Source organism: Rhipicephalus sanguineus, chromosome 7 (assembly GCF_013339695.2).
Source record: "Rhipicephalus sanguineus isolate Rsan-2018 chromosome 7, BIME_Rsan_1.4, whole genome shotgun sequence".
NCBI classification, from domain to species: Eukaryota; Metazoa; Arthropoda; class Arachnida; order Ixodida; family Ixodidae; genus Rhipicephalus; species Rhipicephalus sanguineus.
In genome coordinates, this window is record NC_051182.1 from 90,880,111 (window position 1) to 90,886,351 (window position 6,241).

General features: G+C 46.7%; 1 protein-coding gene across 1 annotated transcript in view; it reads right to left on the minus strand.

Moving 5' to 3' along the window:
- Positions 1 to 6,241, minus strand: part of LOC119399593 (mitochondrial thiamine pyrophosphate carrier) — a 173,542-nt gene that overhangs the window by 39,613 nt on the left and 127,688 nt on the right. The window lies entirely within an intron of this gene.

Below are 6,241 nucleotides of genomic sequence, written 5' to 3' on the forward strand. Positions count from 1 at the left end.
GAAAAAGTGATACCCAGGCCATGCGGCCCGATTTTTTTCAAAGAATCGGGCCGCTAGAAAGCACGCCGCATGATTGTACGATTTCGTTCATTTATTGTACGTGAGCAGGTTGCCATGAGAGCAGAACACATTTCACAATATTTAGTATACTTTTCGAGATTGAAGAATGTTCCAACGCAAAATGAAAACGATAGAGTAAGAACAATTATTTAAACTTGACATATTTCTGTGATGTGACCTCGGAAGTGACGATTACTCCAGGCTGTGGTGGCGCAAGCAAATGCATCATACTTATATGAATGTCTCATGGAAACGTAAGTATATGGCATGCCAATAACGTAACATTGCGGAAGTTAAAATAAGGCGTTGAGAGCTCATTCAGATAAAGACGCTGATGATATAGTGTGGAATACGCTCATCATTATCTCGTCTTTTGTCGGTATAGAGCTCGCAAAAGCAGTATAAGAAAGGCCAGGCATACTTACGAGGCGCCCATAGCGGGCATTACCTGAAGGGGCTGTCGAGATGATAAAAGCAGATTCTAAGAAACAGTTAAAAAATGACGGTTGCAAATACCCTTTAGATAAATGTGCAGATAAAACATTGTGACGTAGGCCCAGTGCAATAAACTTCGTGTACATTGCGTAGTAGAAGCGAGTGTCCTTAGGCAAGATATCTTAGTGCTTCTGGCAATTGTGTCATTCAGAGTTCAGATCTGCTTCTTTTATGGTAGTTTTCTCTTCTACAAGAAGACGGACAGCGCCTGCAAAAAAGGAAAAGAAGCCGCATTTACACTCGCGGCCAGAATGGGGACATAAAACCGCCATTTAATCGCTAGGATTATCAGTGCCTAATGAAACACGTCAAATCTAACAAAGAAATACATCTGCAGTTAGGCTCCGTGACAAGAGACGGCGCAAATGCAACAAAGCTTTTATACCAACAGCGCCGTGTGTTAAAGAGTTGTGGTAGCTCTAGAGAGTCATCATAGAAATAGCTTTCAACCAACCGCGGTTCAATCTCGGTGCCTAAGTGCACGCCACATCCTTGTGAGTGCTTCAACCAGCCACAAAAGCGGGAAATTTCTATACATATATCTGAATATTAAGGCAGCCTTTCGAAAAGCAAAACTGATCACATAAATCAAGTTGGTGTAGGCAAACTAATGGAAAACAAAGCTCAGCATCACATGCAGTGGGTGTCATTAATTCGAGACATGCACGGACGACAGGTTTGTGCGCTTGGAATTTGCTGCCCTATCAGTGATGAGGTCGATAGCTGCTTATCTCTTCAAAATTGCGCTCAAATGGCCCGCGAACGAAATTAAATAATAGCTGTCGTCGTCAGGCAACGTCCAGAATATACGCTGAGGGCTTTCTAATGTATTTCTGTACTACCTGCTTCACAAGCCACCCATTTCTTGTTAAAAAGAAAAAAAAGCGTAAAACATAAGCTAACTGAGCACTGATGTCAAGACAGAGGCATATTCGATCCCAACAATTCGCCGCGAAATCGGGGTAGAGATAGCAGCGCCTTCGCCGCGTTAGTGCGGATAGGCGAACGGCGGCGTGTATCTGAATGTACACAGCAGCTCATTGTCGGCGAAGAAAACGCGTTGACTGCATCCTTGAAGAGAGGACACTCATATTGAGTACGAACATTAGATGTAAGAGAACCGCGCAATACGCCAACGTACGGGGTGCTGGCCTTCGGCGACAGATGTGTGTTTTCGCCCTATGCTTGATGTTTTAACACCACAGCTGTTTAGGATCGATGTTAATCCCTGCGGAGCGTAAGGCAGCTCCTACCGGGTATGTATCACAGCAGTAGGGCAAGCCTCGCTACTCACCTCCGGTCCACTAAAAATGAAGAAGTTGTCTATAGCCTAACGGGTACACGTCAATGTTATAGACTATGTTAGGAACCTAGTCTAGGAATGCTGGGTATACGTGCCAAGCAGCTCCTAGATGGTATGTGGTGCAAAAATTGGGTAAGGCCCACTGCTCAACTCCGGTCTACTAAAAATGAAGAAGCTCTAGCCAAGCGCAAGCGGCAGGCAGAAGATAGAGAGCGTCGACGGAGGCAAGCAGACGTTAGACGTCAATGGCTTGCATCGGACCCTGAGTTTAACACCAAGCGAGACGACACACGACGCCGTTATGAATTTTAACCTGCTTCACTGTTGTCGCGAAGACTGGTTCAACAATGCCGATAGTGGCAAAATTACTATAGAGTAAAAAAAAAAAAAGCAACGAAATAGCAATGTGGAGCTCTTTTCTATTTTTTAACACGAAAGTGTTTTATGCCGGGGTCCAACCACGGCTCCACTGGCGTATTTCCGTCACGGATATGACGTAGTAAAATATAAAGACTGACAGATGGCAAAGGAAAAAAAAACTAGAAGAAAACTTTCCGCCACTAGCAGTCGAACATACGAGCCTTCACTCCGCAGCGCGCGCTCGAAGCGATTCCGCCACATACGGCACGTTCTTTGCCATGCTAACGCGAGCTATTTATATACACCATTTGCCGGTGGGGGAACTCAGAGATTTCTAAGAGCGCGCTTTAGCCCGCTCTTAGAAATCTCTGCGGGTTTTTGCCGTACATGTACGGCAGAAGCTTCGTGGTACCAAAGGGTTTTCGTCGTACATGTACGGCATAGCGTTTATTTTTAAAACGCGCGCTTTTTTCGATCATTTCTCTTGCCTGACCTGTCCTGCCACACTTCGGGAATACGTGGAATTTTTTTCGTGCGCCGATGTCTCTGCGTTGTTTTTTTTTTTTTTTTGCTTCCCAAAAGGGCGCGCCGGCTATTCGCGGCGAGATCGACCTATAGGTGGCAGCACCGTTACCCCGCTAGTGTGGATACTGGTTTCGTGTGGTGTGTGTAGAAGTGCTCGGGGCTTCTGTTTTCACATCGTGATTTTGTGTTCCGTACCCGCAGAAAACTCTTCGTTATCGATGGTGAGGTTTTTTTCGGTGCCACAATGCCGCACATACTATACACAGAGCGAGGGATACGCTTCCATTTCTATCCCACCGACGCGGAACGTCGCCTACTGTGGCTCGTTAGGCTTCGTAACGGCACGACGCCTTCCAAGTACGCGGTGGTGTGCAGCAAGCACTTCGACGACGGTGCATTCTAGCGTTCGCGAACGAGAACGGATGGTGAGTAGTCAGCGATAACTTCGCTAAGGTGTGCATTTATATGCTTGTTGCTGCTGTGCACTACGAGCGTGAAGACGGTTGTAGTAAGCGAACGCTCGGGGAAGCTTCCATGTGCTTTGATTTTCCTACACTTCCGCAGGAAAATTAAGCGAGAATCAATCGAGAAAGAAGAAAATTAATTCATGAAATTTATTCTGTGTCATTCATGTACCGTCTGCGCTGTGAATGCAAAGTTTGTTCGTGCTTGGCTATGAGTCTGTTTAAACGAGAGTCCCCGAGCCCTTTTGTAGTTCGCGCATGTTCCATTGCGTTTACACGGCTGCGAGAACAGTTCTCAGTGTTCCGCAGGGCAAGTACGTGCACCGAAACGCGGCAAGTGTGTATGCATGATCTGGTGCATAGTAAAGGGTATCGTTTTATGAGCCCTCACTCGCCACGTAAGCGATGAAAATGCGCGAGCGAGTTTATCACCACTGCTGATCTTGATGAATATATTTTTCTCGCTCGCTTTCTTTTTTTTAAGGGTTTTCGCGGAAGAGATTGAGGCCTGACGCACTTCCGACACTGAACTTGCCAAAGCGCAAATTTGACAGGCATAAGCTACCTCGCAAGTACACGGGTGTCTTTGTATACATTTCGCCACGTGTTATAATTGCGCAAGGCAACTCAGTTTTGCGATTTCCGTGTGATTCCATTTTCTGTTCTGTTTAGGGAACAATTTAAGTACCGAAGTGTCAGACGTGACTTGACAGAAATATTTCTCTGCAGTGGGACCAGGACCGTACACAACTAAAGCTCGTCGCGTAACCTATACACCTAACCACAATGTGCAAGTGCATGAGAGCCTTTTTTTTAACCACCGAGCCGCTAAAAGGCTATATTCACATGAGATTTAATACTTCTCATCTTTAGGACAACGCCAAGTGCACTTTGTAATGCGCTTGAACCACAGAGCGGCTCCTACACTGATATGACTCTCGTGAACGGACGGTACGACGACCACACACAGCACTCTCGACAAGTGCACTCACTGATCTTATTACAGTACATATAGAGCCGATCAAGGCCAAATGCTTCTTTACATCGTGTCAGGCATACGTACGAGCGGTTAAAGTTGCACCAACGCAACGGAACAAACCGCCTTTTGAGGCCCTGCATGACGTACGCGCACGTGCAAACACAACGCGGCTAGCAGACGACGCATGGAGCAATCCACACTAGCCGCGCTTCAGCCAGTAGCCGCCAGGCGGCGACTCCGCTCGATCTCGCGGCCAATCGCTTGCCCATCCGAGCGCGCTCGCGGTGCAGCTGGTTTAAAGTGCGCGCCTTTTTCGATCATTTCTCTCGCATGTGCTGCCACGCTTCGGGAATACGTGGAATTTTTTGCATGCGCCGACGTCTCTCCGTCGTTGCTTTTTTTATGCTTCGCAAAACGGCGCGCCGGCTATCGCTTGCGCTACCGAGCGCGCCCGCGGAGTGGTTGGTTTCAAACGCGCGCCTTCTTCGATAATTTCTCTTGCTTAGAATGTGCTGCCATGCTTCGGGAATACGTGGAATGTTTTTAATGCGCCGATGCACCTCCGTGCGCCGATGTCTCTCAGTCTTTTTTTTTTTTTTTTGCTTTCAAAGGGGCGCGGCGGCTTTCAAATGCGCATCAGAACGCGCGCACGCGGTCCGGCTGGTTTCGGTTTCGTCCTTCGGGTGGTTTTCGCTTCTTGTGCCCGCAAAGCTGGCTGTTTGGTTTCTATTCTCTCAAAGGGTGACCGCTTGTTACTCTCTCGTTTATTGCTCGCCGGGGCGCGATTACATCTGTTTCCGTACGGCGCCAAATTACACTAACGACGCCGCCGTGATTGCGTTTCCTGTTTTAGGGCCTCGGAAAAACTAACTACGTCTTGTTGGCGATAAGACGAAGGATTACTGTAGCTTTATCACTCGTTTTGCTTTCCGGACGGGCGCACAACCACAGAGTTTTCTTCCGTGCGCTCACTGACGCAGTTCGCCTACGCTATGGAAGCGTGCGCCGGTTGCTCTGCTGCCGGTGAGTCGAGTAGCGATTCTTCCGACGTGGACTATTCCCCAAGTGCCGAATCAGAATGTGAATAATTGGATTTCAGTTTGTCAGACGAGGATTTCTTACGAGTTCAGATTCCGATGACGACCAAGGAGCGACATCTGAAAAGCTTGCGCGCCGAGCCATGTTTCAAAGACTATCACACGCTGAAAAGTTTTTAATGTTAGAGCACGAACACTTTTAACCGGTAAAGTACTCTGGTGCGCTTATTTTTGTATGTCTGTGAGCTCTGTTTAATACAATGCATAACTTTTATTTATAAAAAAACTGTTAAAAGTTTTTGTTTTAGGATTTTGCTTGATTTTACTACGAATAAACCATGTGTATGTAACAACAAAAACGATTTTTTTTGTCACTTTACGGTCACGAAAAAATTTTTAGACAATTTTTTTTAGAATCGTCTGAAGAATTTATTTCAGCAATAAAAAACTTACACATTTTTGGACTGGATTTCGAAAAAAAATTCGACCCTCAAAGGGTTAAAGGTCGTCGGCCCGCGCGGATGAGCGCGCGTCTCTACAGGGCATGGTCGCTCGTGCGCACTTATCTCGTGATGCCGGTGGTTTGTACGTCTTCTGCTCTCACCGCAAGTTTGTGTTGAGAGCACGAAGTTCACTTCTCTCACTGCAGCGGCCGCTTTTTTTAAAGAAGCGCGCTGCTCACACAGAAATAAGTTACAGCTGTGACAGTTAGTTCGCGCTCATCATGTGTATGTTCCTTCCATGCGCCCTTTCTGCTTGAGCAGCGCGTTGCAAGTTTCCAGCTACAATGATAAACCAAAACAGAGTAGCGAAAATATTGTAGTGGCTTAGCTCGGCTATTCCAGCTAAGGTTCAGCTGACTATTCTTAGCTCACCAGGTTGTCTAGGATTAGCTTATCATGCTTACTGCTGCTTCAATGACACACACACACACAGTATACGTATTATGTGGCACATTATTTATTTCTTGCTCAACGTCATTTCTCTATTGCCACAAAGATGGCTCGGTGGTAAGTGT